Source organism: Phocoena sinus, chromosome 1 (assembly GCF_008692025.1).
Source record: "Phocoena sinus isolate mPhoSin1 chromosome 1, mPhoSin1.pri, whole genome shotgun sequence".
NCBI lineage: Eukaryota > Metazoa > Chordata > Mammalia > Artiodactyla > Phocoenidae > Phocoena > Phocoena sinus.
The window spans coordinates 11,490,002-11,508,489 of NC_045763.1; the positions used below are offsets into that span (position 1 = coordinate 11,490,002).

Below are 18,488 nucleotides of genomic sequence, written 5' to 3' on the forward strand. Positions count from 1 at the left end.
GGTTCCACAGTAGGAAGGTGGAAGGGCTTCCGAGAAGGGTCTGTCATCATCAGGTTCAAGTTTGAATACTTTTTCCAGGAAAAACGGAGGTGGGGGGACCACATGATTATTATTTCTTGAACACCCAGTGTGTTCCAGTAATCTATATGCGGTGTCTTAAAATCTTATCACCACCCTGGCAGTGAGGCTGTGTTATCTCCAGGAAGATGAGGTCAGAAAAGGCGGAGTTTAAGGGACTTGCCCAAGCCCCAAAGCCCTGAAGCCATGGTACTGGAATTTCCATTTTTGTCTGTGGATTGACATCAGCATGCCTCTCCCAGGCAGGAAGCTTACCAACTGGGAAACACCAGGCTTATTTACCTAATAATTATTTCTTTCCTATGAGAAGAAAGCCGACTGCCAGGCTCCTTAATTCCAGACTGCCTGTATTGGTTTCCCCAGGAGATGGAATCCTGAGCGTCAAGAGTTCTAGCCACAGGGGCTGGGACCACCAACCAGCTGGCTCTGATTAGCTGAGCTGCCACTGGTGTCCTGGAACAACTGAGGTCTTGGGTCACCAAGGGTCGGGAAGAGGGACCCTGAGGCCTGGAAGGAGCTTGAGTCCCTGGGTGGTTGGCTTAGGGGCTGGGTCTGCTGGAGACAGTCCCACCTCCTCCCCTGTTGCACAGAGCAGTTAGAGACCAAGACAGCTTGGTGTGAAACAGAGCAAAGATGCAAAGAAGAAGCAAATGGGAGGGCTTGGGCAAGTTGCTTGATCTTTTTGAGACCCATTTTACCCATCTGTAAAGTGGAGATATTAATAATCTCGATTAACATTTTGATCATTCAAAAGCTCATGTCTGGGGCTTCCCTGGTGGCGCAGTGGTTGAGAGTCAGCCTGCCGATGCAGGGGACGTGGGTTCGTGCCCTGGTCTGGGAAGACCCCACATGCCGTGGAGCGGCTGGGCCTGTGAGCCATGGCCGCTGAGCCTGTGCATCCGGAGCCTGTGCTCCGCAACGGGAGAGGCCACAACAGTGAGAGGCCCGCGTACCGCAAAAAAAAACAAAAACAAGAACAAAACAAAAGCTCATGTCTGGATGAATGGATAAAGAAGATGTGGCGCATATATACAATGGAATATTGCTCAGCCATAAAAAGAAACGAAATTGAGTTATTTGTAGTGAGGTGGATGGACCTAGAGTCTGTCATACAGAGTGAAGTAAGTCAGAAAGAGAAAAACAAATACCGTATGCTAACACATATATATGGAATCTAAAAAAAAAATTGGTTATAAAGAACCTAGGGGCAGGACAGGAATAAAGACGCAGACATAGAGAGTGGACTTGAGGACACGGGGAGGGGGAATGGTAAGCTGGGACGAAGTGAGAGAGTGACATGGACTTATATATACTACCAAATGTAAAATAGATAGCTAGTGGGAAGCAGCTGCATAGCAAACGGAGATCAGCTCAGTGCTTTGTGACCACCTAGAGGTGTGGGATAAGGAGGGTGGGAGGGAGACACAAGAGGGAGGAGATAACGGGGAGATATGTATATGTATAGCTGATTCACTTTGTTATAAAGCAGAAACTAACACAGCAATGTAAAGCAATTATATTCCAATAAAGATGTTAAAAAAAAAAAAGCTCATGTCTGCAAAGCACCTTGCCTGGGTCATAGTTGATACTAATGAATGTAAGTCGTCAGCTTTACTTGTGGGGCACCTCTTAGTGCCCCCATTGACTCAGGTTCCCATTAGGATGTGATGCTGTCTGCTCCATCTCCACCCTCCTGAGCTGTGTTGAGATGACATTTGTCTTGTCTTTAAAATACTTCAGTGATCCAAGACTGACTGTTGGGCCAATGGAGGCTGTTATTATGTACACAGGTAGAAGAGGGCTGGGTGGAGATAACTAGGTTTACTTTGTGTCTATATAGACCCCACTTGTGTATTCATAATAACAATATCCTAATGACATGGTTTAGCTGAGAAATGCCTGTCTCTGAGGTCTGGGGGTGGTTCTTACTCCGGTGGCTCTCTTGGTGTCCCTTTGGGGCAGAGAGCAGTGGAAATCTCCTTTCCTGATCTACAGATGGCATCCCTGGTGTGAAACAGGATCAAGCCAGCAGCAGAACCAGAAAGTTCTGAGTTCTCTCTACCCTACCACCCTTCACGCTCTTTTGGCGTCTGGTTCTTAAAGACCAAACATAGTTTCTGAGAAGGTCTGTGGCAGCTGGCATGGAGGACGGCGTGTCGTGGACACAGGTGCTCAAAACCATTGGCTGTCGTGAGGGGTTTTCCTCTGGGAGGTCCTCTTCGCGCTTGGAACTGCAAGCTGAAATTATTGTTGCAGTAAACATTTTAGCCAGGCTGTGAGGTGACTCACGCCAGGATCTTAGCACATTAGTCCCCAGCCTAATGCGATGCTCGGTTTAAGGAGCTGCAAGAGTGCTCTTTTGGGTGACAGCGTCTGGAAATTGGCACTTTCAGGGGTTTGGGGAAGGGGAAAGAGAAATGCTTGCTTGGCGGGTTGGAGGCTTGGCACCCTGACGTTGCTCGTGGGGGATGTCCTGATATCGGCAGAGTGACAGACCCTGTGCTGGTGACAGCTCCGGCCTCCAGGGTGGGGCCACTTCCAGGGGAGGTTACCATTTGCGCCCGGACTAGGGAACAGAGCAGGAGATGCAGAAATTAGACACAGTGTCGGTTTGCACCGGGTTCTGCCCCAAATCTGTTTGACCTTGAGAAACTCCGTTAACTCAGTTTCCCTGTTGGTGTGGTGGGAATGACTCCACTGGAGGAGAGATTCTTCCAGAGCCCCCGCAGAGTGTTCAGGTGATCGCTGAGCCTTCTGAGACTGAGAACGTGAATGATTCCCTCTTTGACTGTCCCTTCATTCAGTTACATTTCTTGAGCATCTACTCCTGCCAGGCACTGTTGTAGCTGCCAGGGATGTAGCAGCAACGAGACAACTGCAGACCTTGTTTCCATGGAGCTTATATTCTGTGGGAGGAGATTTCCAGTACACACAGGATACACACAGGATGTATCAGGGGATGGTAAATGCTATGTACAAAAAAAAAGCCAGGTGAGGGGTTAGCGTGATGGGAGCGCGTGCTTTTTAGTATTTAGGTAGGTGGTCAGAGGGGAATGAGGTGAGGTATGTGGGTGCTGAGTCCCTAAGGCAAGAGGATATTGCCGGTCGGCTAAAGGAACCAAGTCATTTTTTTTTAGCAGTGTGACTTGTGGGATCTTAGTTCCCCGACCAGGGATAGAATCGAACCCGGGCCCCCAGCAGTGAGAGCGCCGAGTTCAAACCGCGCGGACCGCCAGGGAATTCCCGACCAAGTCATTTTTTTTTTTTTTTTTTTTTTTGCGGTACGCGGGCCTCTCGCTGCTGTGGCCTCTCCCGTTGTGGAGCACAGGCTCCGGACGCGCAGGCTCAGCAGCCATGGCTCACGGGCCCAGCCGCTCCGCGGCATGTGGGATCCTCCCAGACCAGGGCACAAACCCACATCCCCTGTATCGGCAGGCGGACCCTCAACCACTGCGCCACCAGGGAGGCCCCCAAGTCATTTTTTAAAAGTTGTTGGTAAATTAGTATCTTCGTAGACTGGGCATATCTGAAGCCTACCCAGACTACCTTCCTTATTAGCCATTTGAGTTCTTATCTCGTCTTGCCCCTTCCCCTTACATAAAGTCCCCTGGAGGAGGGGACCAGACCTGTGTTTCTGTGTCCTGGCTTTCATTCTGTGGCCTCCCGGGGGCCAGGCTTGGTGGTGACCAAACGCCGAGCTTTGTCTTCATCAGTCCGTCCTTCCACAACCCAGGGGGAGGTGCAATTGCTCATTTCATCCACAGATGGGGAAACTGCGCTCAGAAAATTAGTAACTTGACTGAGATCACATAGCTAGTAGGTATCACAGCCAGGACTTGGTCCCAGATTGTAGACCTCAAAGCCGTGTGAAAAGACCTTGTCTTGGTCTTAAGAAAGTAGGCTCGGGCTTCCCTGGTGGCGCAGTGGTTGAGGGTCCTGCCGATGCAGGGGACACGGATTCGTGCCCCGGTCCGGGAAGATCCCACATGCCGCGGAGAGGCTGGGCCCGTGAGCCGTGGCCGCTGAGCCTGCACGTCCGGAGCCTGTGCTCCGCAACTGGAGAGGCCACAACAGTGAGAGGACCGCGTATTGCAAAAAACAAACAAACAAAAACAAACAAACAAAAAAGAAAGTAGACTCACATTAAGTGTCAGGTCCATTTTTCCTTTAAATTTTTATCTCTTAAAAAAAAAGTTTGTCCTCTCCTTGATATTCCTTGGTTTAAGCAACTCAAGCATTTGCTTATCTTTGTGCCTTTAGCAATTTCCTCATTAGGTCAGCTTTGAGTTATCCCTTCTGTAAAGGATTTCTGCTGGGTTGGTGTGAGGTTGAATCTCCCGGGACGCTGGAATCGGGGATGCTCTTGGAAAGTCACCCACTAAGACCACGAGGGTCTAGTGTGAGCCTCGTCAGTAATGGGGTGGGACAGAGATAATTGGGGTCTTGGCTGTTCTGGACAATCAGGAAGCAAAGTCACTACACTTGAATATATTTCCAATTGGTTTCCCTTGGGAGGTTTCCTGTGGCCCAGCCCCCTCCACCCTGTGTGACTGCTCACAAAGGGGGACTGAAAGTTCCTTCTGCCAGGGCAGTGAGTGCAGGACACCAGGTTTGGAATCAAACACAACCTGGTTTGAATTCACCAGCTCTGCTGCTTACTAGCTATGTGTCCCCAAGCAAGTTAGTTAATGTCCCGAGCCTCAGTTTACCCATCTCTAAAATGGGATCATATTACCCACCTCAGAGTTGTTGGACAGGCATCTGTATGGTTAGCATCCTTCATACCCATGGGGCCTGCTGCCTACCTATGCCATAAAGGGGAGGGGAAATTCCCATTTATCCAGAGTCCAAAAGGACTTGAGTGTGTGTATGTATAAAATTTTTTAAATATTTGAAGTTTGAAATATTGAGATTTGATGAGACAGGTGGTTTTGAAGGAGTGCTAGTCTTTCAAGTCGTCGGAAAGGCCTTCTGAGTCATCAGGAAATTTCCAGAAGGGTCTTTATGTTTTGTGTAATATTCCGTACGGATTTTAGCCCCAGCAGATAAGCATACCAAGTGTGTCATTAAAGCTGTCCAGAGCGGTCCCCATGGGGATCCTGTGTTTGTTGTGAGTCACTAAGGGCTGTAAACGCTCCGGAGAGGATGGCAAGCCGTGGTTACAAGGGGTGTGCATACAGTATGAATTTACTCTCCGTAAACGCGTTTCGTGTTGAGCACATCCGATGAGTGCCTGTCCAGGAGGGGGAAAGTCAGGATTGCCTCCTGTTCACACAGACCACCCCTTCCGTTCCCCTTGGGGTAGCCACCCTGGAGGTGGGGACTTCAGGCTTTCTCTTGTCTGCTGTTTGGATGCCTTCAAGAGAAGCCAGTTAGAAGACGCTGATTGTGGCAGCTCCTCAGAGCCCTCACCAAATGGCATTAGCCCGGCAGGTGCTGTCGCAGCCTCAAATTTGGAAGAAATTAACAGCCAGAAAGGTATGACAGGTATGTGAGTCCCGCCTGGTGTCCTGGCCCTGAACTGGGTGACGCTAAGCCTGGGCTAAGGAGAAGGGGAGTTGGTGGATTCAGTGGTGGCGAACCTCTGATTGCGTCGTGCTGGGTGTTGGGGACCTCTTCGGGAACACCCACCACCCGGTGGCCAATCCGCAGGAGCTGACAGCTTCGTCTTCTGTCGCCGCCCGGGTTTGGAGGCTGGCTTGGTCTCCCAACTAGTTTGGGCTGTAACTTTATCACAGGCATTGTGTTCAGTACCTTTTAATTGTACAGAAGCTTCAGAAAGCTCTCCCTGGGGGCCTGGAGAGAAGTAAGAACAACAGCTGCTAGTTCCTGTATGCTTTATTCCCTCACCTTACGGCTCAGCCTTGCCGGTGCACTCCTCACTCTGAAGTCCTATGTTCCCCGGGGCAGGGAAGAATCCGTATTTCTTTTGGGTAAGGTCCTATTAATGATGACGCGTCACTTACTGAGGGCCGCCCAGGAGCCGAGCACTTTGTTACCTGCATGCCTGTTCATCTCTCCCGGCCCCTGTGAGGCAGCTGGCGTTCTCCCCATCTTACTGGACAGACAGTTGAGGCTTAAAGAGGCTACACAGGTTATAGTAAGCGACTTTTCCAAGCTGCCGTGCTGGCTGCCTGCCCCACTGCTTCTTCCTTGTGGTTTCATTCATCAGCTGACGATTCCCCGACAGCCAGTGGGGCACCAGGCAGAGGCTGTGATGCTCAGACTCGTGAGATCTTCTCATCTTTGGCACGCTGTCATCCAGTCAGCCAGGGACAGTTGGGAGGGAGGGCCCCTGGGGCCCAGAGCTGCTCCCTTGGCTCCAGCAGACTTACCGCATGCCTCTGGCCCAGCCGGAATCCAAAGAGGCTGGCTGGCCCATGATGGAAGATTCGACCCTGGCCATTTGGGAACCTGGAATGCAGAGCCCTGAGAGGGAAACCTCGGCAGGGATGGGGTCAATTCAGTCCCGCTCCAAAGCAAGGGAACTGAGGCCCAGAGCAAGGAAGGGACCACTGCAAGGTGTCACGTGGAGTAGTTTCCAGGGTCAAATGTGGAAACTTACAAAGGCACTTGGATGTCTTGACAAAGCTGGACGTTCTCTCTCTTCAACCTCTTCCCTAGCTCCCTCCTGCCTTTTGAAGGGGCGGGGGTGGGGCTCAGACTTTGGGGATCACAGCGGTCTGGGGTGATTACTAGTGTGCAAATTCTCAGGCTCCACCTTGAGGTTTTGACTCTGTAGGTCTGGGGAAGGGCCCGGGAATCTGTATTTTTATCAAGTGCCCTGGGTGATTTTTTTTTTTGCGGTACGCGGGCCTCTCACTGTTGGCGGCCTCTCCCGTTGCGGAGCACAGGCTCCGGACGCGCAGGCTCAGCGGCCATGGCTCACGGGCTCAGCCACTCCGCAGCATGTGGGATCTTCCCGGACCGGGGCACGAACCCGCGTCCCCTGCGTCGGCAGGCGGACTCTCAACCGCTGTGCCGCCAGGGAAGCCCGCCCTGGGTGATTTTGATGCAGGGTTTCCACAGGTCAGACTTTGAGAACCTCTGCTATTCACCTTTCTGAGCCTGGTTGATTTTAGAGTAAGGAACAAGGGAGGCCACATACTCTGGCTTTTACCCCCTGTGCCCTGACATAATCCTTAGCAGCATCCTTTTCCCTCCCACAGGTGACCCAAAGTGGAGATGAGGTGCATGGACATCCTAGTTAAATCCCACTTCTTCCTTTTCTAATCCAATTCTCCGCCCCCATCTCTCCCTGCCCTGCTCACCCCCCCACCCCACTCATATTCTCAGAATCTATTAGAGGCACATGCATTTCTGTCTTGTGCTCTCACTGTGCTGTGTTAAGAAAGCAGCCAGTGTCAGGCTTTGTCTTTGCTCGGATGTCCTGCTCTGCGCCCCAGGCCGCCGCTAGCATTCACTCACCCTTTCACTCAATCAGTATTCCTTCTTGAGCTCCTCGGAGGGGCCAGGTCCTGGGCTGGCGTGCTGAGGAGTCATGGGAGACCACACCCTTGACCGTCCTGATTCTTCAGACTTGGTACCAAACCCACCAGCCCAGGCCGCCCCCTCCCTACCCCACTTGGATCCCTTTTGTTGGTGGTTTGAATGCTGTGCCCATGGCAGACGTGGTCAGCTGAGTGGCCAGTCTCTGCTTCCACTTGGCATCTCTCGCCGTGTCCACAGTACAGCCGGGAGCCACGGGGACTGTTTCCGTCACTTTATGTACCCTGCGGACTTTCTCAGCTCCCCTTGGTGGGGAGCCCAGGGGCCTGGGTGGCTGACAAGAAAGGAGACTTCCATCCCTGGCATTCCCTGTGGGCTCCTTCCTCCTGGGCTCTGGAGTGGACGTGGATGCCCGCACCACCCCCCCCTCCAAGCTGGACTGCTTTCATCAGTGTGGATAGAAACGGCCGCCCTGGGTGGAGTCTTTCCTCTCTTTTGTACCCTGGGAGAGACGGGGGAAACCCCTTTTTACAGAAGGGGAAATGGAGGCACAGTGTGGTCTCTTTGGGCCAGAGCTGTCTGATAGAAGTCTCTGCCTGTGCTGTCCTATACGGTAGCCACTGGATTTAAAATGTAGCTAGTATGACCACAAAACTGAATCTCATGTTTTATTTGAAAGGCCACGTGTGGCCAGTGGCTCCTGTATCAGATGGTGCAGACAGCCCTGAGTCAGGGCTTGATACCACAGATGTGTCTGTGGCCCGTCACAGCTCATGAAGCCCGTGGTGTGTTTTTCCACTGTGCTCGTAAGGCCGCTGTGCTTCTCCATGTGATCTCTGGACTGCCTGCGTCAAAATCACTCAGCGCTTGTGTGGTTTTTAAGTTCCTGGACCCTCTCCCGGACCCGGACAGTCAGGTATCTGCAGTGGTCCCAGGAGTCTGCACTTTAAACGCGTCACCCCCACCCCCAGGTGATTCTGATCTCTGAAGTTTGAGAACCACGGGCTCTAGCACGTTCCATCTCTACTCCTGGCGGTCTCCCCAGCCTCCAGTAGCGCCTCGGTACCTTTTTGCTTTTGTCCCCCACCCCAGCCCCTACCATCCCACTTCGTACACCAGGCCAGGGGCTCTCAAGTTAGGGTGCCAAGACCAGCAAATCAGCCTCACCTGAGAACTTGTGAGGAGCGCAAATTCTCAGCCTGCCCCACACCTGCAGAATCAGAAACTGGGGGTGATCCCGGCCATCTGGGTCTTAACAGATCCCTCAGGGTGATGCTGGTGCAGCTTCAGCTTGGAGCCAGTCACTGCGCAAGACTGCTCTAGGAGGCTCCTTCCACTTAAATTTTTCCCCCAAGTCTCTTCTGTCTTCTCCTCCTCTCCCCGTCCCCTTCCCTCTTCCCCCTTCCCTCTGTACCCTGGCCTGTCCTGTCACCAGCTGCCAAGAGCTGCCGAGACCCTTCCACACCCAGGGTCTGCTGGGAGCGTGGCGAGATGATCCCTCTGCCTTTCACAAGGGGATCCGGGCCTTACCCAAGGGGTGGCCATCACGGGGACGTTACGGGGAGGCAAGCAGAGCGGTGGCCAGCAGCACCCTCACCCCCATCTTCTCTCCCAGCGTTACAGGTGGTGGCCGCCTGCCCACCCTGTGCCAGAAGAGCAGAGGGCCAGATGGACCCATTTCCCTGGGGCCCCCTCTTGGGGCAGGGCCCCTGCTGCTTCCCCTGGCATCCATCAGCCCGGAGGAAGTTGGCACGGCTCACAGCTGTGCTCGACAGACAGCACTTGTCTATTTCCTGTCTTCCCAGTGTTTACAGAAAGCAGGGGAGCTGGAGGCCGGATCAGACGTGACCGTGCTACTTATCCGCTGTGGGACCTTCCTCGTGCAGGTCATTCCCCTCTAAACCCCAGTTTCCTATTCCATGAAATGAGATCTGTAGTGCCAGCCCGGCTTAGCTCCCAGATTTGTGGTTGCTTTTTACCCGAGCCCTTGGATGTAGAAGTGCTTTGCACACTTGGAGGCACTTTACAAAGGTGGTTGGTACCACCTCAGTACTGGTGAGGGCGGACCTGTGCCTCGGGGAACCGACTCTCCTGGTTAGCTTGGAACTTTCCTGGTTTCAGCACTGAAAGTCCCACATCCTGGGAAACCCCACAGTCCCAGGCAAACCAGGACAGTTGGTCTCCCTATCTGTACCCCAGTGGCTTCCAGACACTCAGCTTTGCCAGCCACACTCAGCTGCTTTTGCCATATGGAAAGTGATCCCCTCCCCGACCCTGCCCTCCCAGAAGTTAAGGCATCACCTACCTGACTCCTGACCCCCTCTACCTTTGCTGATCGCATTGACCTCATGGCCCTGCCCTCACTTCCAGCTCATTTACGTCTCTGGGCATCGACCGATGGCCTGGATGACCCACCACCCAGATTCCAACTGAGCATGTCTTTATTAAGTCACATCTGCCATTTGTTTACTTATTCGCTCACTGGATAAATACTCATCAGACCCCGACTGGGTGCCTGAGCCACGCCAGCTCTGCCCTCGTGGCGCTTACATTCTGGAGGGGTTTTCTGCCTAGAACGCCTAACTGGAACCAGAAGGACGCCCTTCCTTAACCTCTCCCTGGATCCAACAAAGCTCCTGGTTCATCCACCTGGCAGGTGTTGAGTACCTGCTCGGCCTGGGTGTGGTGCTTGGAGCCGCAAACAATGTCGGCCGCTTTCCTGGCTCCTGTTAAGGGGCTCAGGGTCTCCTGACTGTCCCATGAACCGGCCAGCTCGTTCCTCCCACCCCTCACCTCTTCTTCTCTTATGGCTCCACCCCCGTACAAAGTCCAAATTCCATCCTGTCCTGGCCCCATGCCCCCTTCTGCACAGCCTTTCCTGCTCATTCCAGCCCCTCTGTACGCAGTCCTGCCTTGCCGTGGGCACGGCATCTGGAGACCAGGTCCTGCAGGAACATTACTTGAGCGTTAGGTGGGGCCTTCCTCCTGAACAGGACCCGCGGAGGGGGCGGGGGCCACAGGGCGCCTACGCATCTGCCTCCCTCCCTATGCCTGGAGCACACAGTAGGCTTTCAGGAAACGCTCCGAACGGGAGGAAACACGCAGATGTGAATTTCTCAGCTGGAAGAACCTTAGGAGACATCGATGTATTGGCGCACCTTTGGAGGAGCCTTACCTGACAGGTAGGGCAGCACCTGGAGAACACCTGCAGCCCCACCAGTAATTGTTGGGGTTTGGAGGGGTCAGTGAATATATCCCTCTTTCCTTCTGGGATTCGGGACCCGCCAAAAGATAGAGACAGAAGTGGGGCCGACAGAGCGTGTGGCTTGGGCGCCGCCGGCCCCGCTCCCCTGCACGGGGCCCCATTCTCAGGCCCGGATCCGATGACCTAAGATAATGAGTCCACTGGGTTTTACTCCTGGCCCTCGTCCTTTGTGTCACCTGGCCCTTGTATCTGCATAAGCAAGTGGACAGTTTATCTTTCAGTTTCCAGAATCTTCGAGCGTGGTAGAGCCCCCGAAGTTCTTTTGTTCGTTTATTCTGCAAGTAATTATGGTGCACTTGTCTGGACCAGAATCCTTCTTAAGTATCAGGGATATAGTCGTAGATAAAACAGTCCTGCCCAAAACATGGTCCTCCCCTCGTCATGCTTAAAGTCAAGGACATTTTCAGAAAATTAGACACCAAAAGTTCTTCCTGTGTTTCCACTGTCATTGAAAACTTCCTGAAATGCCCTTTTGCTTCCCCACCTTGGTCAGCGGGGCAGACAGAGCCTGGACAACTCCCTTTTTGGAAGTTAGGCTTCTGCAGACCTTTCGGGTCCTAACTCAGAAGCTAAGCATCTTAGGACAGGTGGTTGTACTTGACCCTACAACTCCCACTGCACACATGTAAGAAAATAAGAAGCCATTGCGTCAGGGAGTCTCTTCATTGTTTGCTTATTTGTCCTCCAACCTAAGCCAGAATCCTGGTTAACTGGGCCTTGCAGCTGGCTGGGACCTGGCTAGAGGAGGCTTGATTGTGTGTTTGGACAGCTGCAGGAGTGTTTGAAATGACCAGCAGCTCCTCTCCCTTCTCTTCCTGCTGGCCTCTTGGTGTCGGCATCAGTGACTTCCCCCAAAGGCTGTGTGTCCCTGTGTGACCATCTCCCCAAGGTGACTGGGCTTCTGTCTGCGGCCAACCCTGATGACCGTGGGCCAGAGCCCCACCCTCTTGCTGTCACCAAGCCAGTTCCTCCCTCCTGCTTACTGGGCTGACTTGCTGGTTCTGTTCTCTGGGTTCTTTTCAGAGACTTACTGTTTGCCAGGTGGACAAACCAGTGTTCTGAGTAGTTGCACACTTAGAGGCACCCTAGCTTCTCCCCCACTCCCATGTCACTGAAACCCTGTAAGGTTCTCGTCACTTACGTGCACTCATGAAAATCATGCAGGGGAGCCTGATCTAAGCACTCCTGCTTTGCAGGGTTGCCTGCGTTAAACAACCAAAACAAATTAGGTACATTAATAACCTCATTTTCCAGATGGAGTAACTGAGGCACAGGGAGGTTAAGAAACTTGCCCCAGGCCGTAAAGCCAGGAAGCAGAAGAGGTAAGATTCGACTCGAGTCCAGCTGGAGTCCAGCTGGAGCCCACAGTAGTCACCACTCTCCTGTCCCTGCTGCAGCATCACTTGTGTCCGTCCTGAACTGTGGCAGGGTCTGAAGTGAGGAATAACAAAGGGACTCTGTCCCTGAAGGTGCCAGACACACCCCTTCTGTCCAGGCCCAGCCCTGGTGGGGAGCTCCTTGTGGCTGCCTCCCTGGGCTGGGCAGGGTCCTTGTAAAGTGTGAGGGTCATGGGGCAGCTCTGCAAAGTCCAGCCAGAGGCTCAGGCGTGGTGTCGCTGACACAGCCCGTCTTTCCCAGCGCTGTGGGTTTCCCGCTTCTCTTGGCATTCACGTGTTAAAGATAACAGAGGTCATAGGAGGGTTTGGCTACTCTCTCTGTTCACCCTGTGAGATACGGAGGCCTGATCACCAGCACTTGGGGTGGCATCCGAGGCTCAGAGAGTTTCATGCTTAGAGCTCGATAACTGTTTGTTAAAGAAAAAAACTAGCTTTGTATTGTTTGCACTTCTTAGTTTCCTACTACCTTCCCAGAGAGTCACGTAGTTACAGGAGTATTTGAGTTGCAAATGATGGAAACACTGCTGGAACTGACTCATAGAAAGGGAAATCAGTAGCTGCCCCTAACTGAATTGATAAGCAGTAGGTCAAGCTTCAAGTATAGCTGCATCCAGGGGCTCAGATGATGTCATCTCCCAGCTTTCCTTTCATCTGTTTGGGCTTTATCCTTTCTAGTGGCAAAAATGACCCCTAACAAGTCTAAGCAACGTTTATCTTTCTTGGATTCCAGTGTAGAGGGTCCTTTATTCCCAGTATTTCTAGCAAAAATCCCAGGACTCACTCTCATTGGCTTAGCTTTAATTATGCAACAGCTCTGAGCCAATCACTTAGTCCAGTAGGCAGGAATGCACTGATTGGCAGGCCCAGATCATGTGCCCTTCCTTAGAATAGGTTGGGGTAGGGGTTGTGAGCTTCCAGGGAAGCGCACTGGCTGATAGTGGGGTATCAGGCAAAGGAGGGTCAGGGAGAGTATTCATCCTGCGGAATGGAAGCTGGGAGACAGGTGTACAAGCTGTTCTCTGCAGAATGTGAGCTGACTCCTTCAGCCAGCGTGTTTGCGTGTGCCCCTCGCTCACTAGGTGTTGTGAGATGCAAAGGAAAGCCTTAGATGTAGATGCTACCAGTTAATTATTTTGCAGGTTTTCTTGAGCACCTACCATGGGCCAGGCCCTGTTCTAGACCCCTGTGGAGGAGCTAGGCTTTCTCTTTTGTCCGTTGTTCCTTCTGTCTCCCCTTTTCCTTCCTTCTCTATCTTCAAGAAGCAGCTGGACTCTTGCTGTCTCCCATGTTCCTTCATAGTCTCCTGGGCATAAGTCATCACGACCCCTCCTTTCTCTCCCTCCCATCCCTCTGTTTAAGCTTTTTTTTTTTTTTTTTTAAATCACACCTGTCCCAGGCGGGCTTGCAGGAGGAACCCTGGACCGTTGGCTTCCTGAGTATGGGGCTTGCGTGGGCTTGATTTGAGCACCCCACACACAGTGTGCCTGCTTCCCCGAGGGCCAGCATAAACGCGTGCTGTGATGGCCCCCTCGTCAGCCTCCTGCCGTGTCCCTGGTATCGCTGAGTGCGCCGAGGTCAGCCGCAGCAGCGAGGGCTTTGGGCCCTCCAGATGGCATCTGGCTTCTCTCAGCCTTCCCATAGGAGTCAGATTTTCTGGGCTGCATCGCTTGGCCATCTCCCTGGAGAGCGCTAACTGCTTCCCTCTGGAGATGACCTGAATTCATAGCATACCCAGCAGGAAGATGCTACCTTCTCACAGCAGGGTAGGGAGTGGGCAGCCTGGGAAGCTAAGAATTTAGCAAAAGGGCATGGTTGGCCTGCCTCTGCACCTGGTGTTTAGGGCGTAGGTGCGGGCTCCCCGTTTCATTCCATATCAGCCCCAGGAGGAGAGCGAGCCTTCACACTAAGGCGAGTCCCCGGACCTGGAGCCCTAAATGTAGGGACGTTGGAGACTGTGTACCAAGTGCTCGGGGCCATGGAGCCAGACTGCCTGGGTGCAAATCATTCCCAGCTCCTTAACCCCTGTGAGCCTCAGTTTCTCCATCTGTAAATTGGGGGTGCTATTCCTATCTAGTAGGGTTTTGTGGGGATTAAATGAGATGGCCCATGCACAGGGCTTTGCATGGTGCTTGGCGCATAGTAGGTGCTCAGGAAACATCATTTATCTTAGCCTAATACCGAACGGGCACTGGAGCAATACAAGGCTCACCGGAGAGATGCCCGTTTGCCGAAGTCCAGGGTCCGTGATCCGCAGGAGGTAAACTCTCTGGAGCAAGGTGAGTCTTGTCGAGGAGACATTTTTGGAGATGGCATCTGCTAGCGCTTTGCTCCCCAACTCAGAGGCGGCTGTCAGAGACTTACAACTTGTGAGAAGCCCACACCGGGGTCTTCAGGGACACTGCTTCATCTTCCCAAGCCTCGGGTTCCTCATCTTGGAATGGGAATGAGGGAAGCCACCCGGCAGAGCCTGGTATACCGTGGGTACTTAATAAGTGGAATGATGGCTTTATTAATACGTCATCTCAAATGGGTTGCAAACAATAAAATGATGTTTGGGAAGCGTGGGGTCTGGTTGGTGTGGGCAGCACTGGAGGTGCCTTTCCATGGAGTGGGGGCGGGGGGCGTGTGCCCACCGGGCACTCTTCTGCCTGTTGGGATATTGAGTCCTGGCCATGACTGAGCTTTTACTTTGCTCTCCCTGGCACGCGGTACAGATCCGGGCACTGTGCCTAGCAGTGAAGGGAGGTACGTGGTTAGGGAGTGGGGAGCAGGGGCCTTGGGGAAGGCCTAGGGCTTCATCCCCTCACAGCATCAGGACTGCCAGGTTCAATGGCAGTGGCTGAGCCTTCACCCAGCCTGGCCAGCCCCAGAGAGGGCCCTGCCTTCCGCTGCAGGGTTCCCTGCCAGGGATGTGCTAGTGTTTTCAGAGCTTACACCGTGGGCGCTCAAGTCAAAGGAGGGCTGCTTGTAAAGGCACAAAGGCAACCTGGAGAAGTCCAAGGCCAGCCGCGTGGGGTCTGGCGCCAATGCTGGGAGCCTGGAGCAGTGCCCTCTCACTCCATCCCGCCCCCTAGGAATTTCCGAGGATTCTCCCTAACTGCCTGCCTTGCTTTACTGCTCGGCCCGGGCGTCTGCTCTTGCAGGACCTTTCAATCTCTGAAATGCCTGGGAGACAGAGAATCGGATTGGTCCCTGCCTCACCAGTAGTCTGCAGGACCCTGGGCCAGGTGAGTAATCAGTCAGTCACCTGCGTGTGTCACACGCGGGCTCCCTGTATGCAGTATGGAGCTGCTTCCCTCTTGGGCTGTGGGAAAGTGGTTAACTTAGGGAAACAGACTGACCCACCGAGTCCAGGGCAGGTGTTCCTCCTGAGCTGGCACCCCTGCAGGGACTGGAAACGTACTTCCTCTCTGGCAGCCCTTACGGTCTTTGATTTCTTTGAAGCATTCACTCACTGGTACATTGAGCCCCAAGTTGATCTCCTTGTAGCATCCACCCTTGGCCCGTGTCCTACCACTTGAGGATCTTACACGCTGAATCTATTTCCTTGACACGCCAACCCCTCTGACGTGAGAAGACAGCCACCGTGGCACATGAACCAGTGCACCTTCCTGCACCAGCTTCCTTTCTCTAAGCATCTTTTTCCCCAGCCAGGGCAGAGCAGATTGTGCTGGGGAAGTTAGAGGACAGGATGTCTTGCCGTGGTGCGCCCAGCTTGACTAGCCTTTGACTCTCATCTCCCACCCAGAGCCCTTTGTGAGGGCAGAGGGAGCTTCTGGAGCCCGAAGCTTCCCTTGCACATCCAAGGGAAGAATGTTCCCCAGACTGAGCTGTGTGTTCCTGGCTCTCCTGATGTTTCTTTAAGAGGACTCTGCGGGAGCCCGAAGACGTCAGGCGGGCCCTCCTGGCAGCAGGCAAGGAGAAGGGGAGCTAGGAACTCCATGGAATGCTCTTAGGGCAGGTGGGGCCGACACAGTAGCCTAGGCCAGGCCAGGGCTGTGGAATTGGGATGCAATTCCGCACCCACCCCTGCGCTGACAGCTCTTAGGTCAGAAGGAGCCCCAGAGACATCCAGTGACAAGTTCACATACTCCTTTTGGGATCCGTAAGCAGCATACACGGCCAAACGAACAGCACCCGCCTCTTGGCAAGAGGGTCCCGTCGACATCTGCCTGCAGCCAAGAGGTTACAAAAAGAGGAGGGTGGACAGAAAAGCAGCACGTTAAATGACAAGCCCTTGAAAAAGGAGATTGAATTTCTCCCCCTGGAAATGTTTAACTTGAGTCAGCCGCCTCCCTTCCAGACCAGGCCAGCCTGGGTTGGAGGCCTGGTTTCCGCCCCGCCACTTGCCCCAAATTAGCTCTTTGCAGGTGTGCGTGCAGAGCAAATGCTAATTTGGAAGGAGATTTATAGGTTTCTCCAGAGACAGGAGCAGGAACAATTTCCTGGGCAGCGGGGTTATCCTGGGTTAATTTTCCTGATTATGGAAAGGATCTTAGCTGCAGACTCTTGGGCCCTGCCTGCCCATGGTCTCTGCTGCAATCCATGCTGTCTGCTCACCTGCATGAGGGCCAGAGGGCCACTGTCCCCTCGTCCCCTGCCTCCTGGGTTTGGGCTTCACTGTCTGGGGTCTCCTGGCTGAAGAGTAACCGGAGCTCGCATGGGGATTCCTGGAATGTCGGCAGCTATGTGCCATCTGCCACCAGGGAAGGAGTGACCTCACGGGCCTGGCTGGTGAGCCACCTGCAGTTCCAGAGGGACGGGACAGCAAGTCCACAGCGCACGGGACTTTCTCTTGTTACAAGTCGAGTCCCAATGCTGCCACCTGCTCCTGGTTAGGACACCTGCTTCTTCAATCGGCTTATTTTCTGCTGCTTTGCCCAACTGTGGAAGCAGTCCTGAAGCATCCACAAAGTGCGGGGGGTGTGTGTGTGTTTTGTGTACACCCGCACTGGGCCAGCCCTGTACACCCCGCCACACGTATCTGTTCTCCTTCCCCTCAGACAGCCTCAGTGATCCACACTGTTTCAGGTGTGCCAGGAAAGACGTGTGTGAAAGGCCCAGATATTCCAGGTTTGAAGTTTGTGGACTGGGGAGAAGAAAGAGGAAAGATCTAGCAGTTCCGCCCACCAGAGTAGGGCAGGAGGAGGCTGGCTTACGAGAATAAAATACAGTCGCCCCTTGAACGACATGGGTTTGAACTGCTCGGGTCCACTTATACGTGGATTATTTCAATAGTATATATTACACTCCTGCACCATCTGCGGATAGATCCACCAGGATACGGAGGGCAGACTGTGAATCACACCCCAGTTTTCGACTGTGTGGACAGTGGGCGCCCCTGTCCCCTGAGTTGTTCACGGGTCAGCTGTCTACAGAAAAACAAAAAGTCTCTGACCTGCTCCAGACCATTCACATCCAGTGTCACCGCTCTCATTCTGTTCATTCCTTTATTCAAGCTGGACGCTTTGACTCCGCCATGGCCGAGCCTAGAACCTACTCTTCTTTAGTTGGAGTCATTTTCTCTTGGGGTGCGGGGGAGGGGCGTGGAAGAAGACGGCGTCCAAGAAAAGCATGTTTGGTCTTGAAAGCACCTCTGGACAGGGGAGCGTGGTCCTAGGAGAGCCTCAGCCTGCTCTAAGGGTTCCCTTGCCCCAAGCTCATGCCCTGGGCTAACCTCAGCTCTGTGGGCGCTTCTTGGGCTTAGCTCGTGGGTCAGGGCTCTTCTAGGTGCTGTGGTACATGATACGCGGCTCCTGCCAGGAGCTGCTCCAGAAAGACCTAGAAGGATGCCGTTCTGTACAATAGATTTCCTTGTCTGGGCTGACAGGGTCATTTGTATTCCTCCGAGGACGACAGCCTAGGCTCTGGTCCCATCAGTGGAAATTCCGCCTCGCCTCTCTGTCCTCCTACTTGTTTTTAAGACCGAGGGGCTGGGACACGGCTGTATGTTCTGTCGAACTGGGGGTGAGCCGTGAACGCGTGCGCCAGTGTCGGGGGGGCGGGCAGTGTGGTGGTGGCGAACCATGGGGTTTTTCCAACTTACATTTTTCGAATAGTTTTCTCCTCTGCACTCCCAAGAGGCCGTACGCGGAGTGCAGTAAGCGTTTGACCTTTGTGAAATGGTGGAGTGGGCCAGATAGACGGGGGAAACGTTTGGTGGCGAGCTGGCGGCAGCTCAAAGCAGGAATTCAAGCTGCATCTCTGCCTTTCTCAGCCCGTAAACAGGCGAAAGTGAGGGGGGCGGGCGGCAAAAGAGAGGGGGCTTCGTGGGCCACTTCCTCAGCAACAAGCCCCCA

The 18,488-nt window shown here is 53.5% G+C and overlaps 1 protein-coding gene across 2 annotated transcripts in view; it reads left to right on the plus strand.

Moving 5' to 3' along the window:
* The window catches only part of KAZN (kazrin, periplakin interacting protein), a 464,439-nt gene that overhangs the window by 306,686 nt on the left and 139,265 nt on the right, over nucleotides 1-18,488 (plus strand). The gene's annotated exons all lie outside the window — the stretch shown is intronic.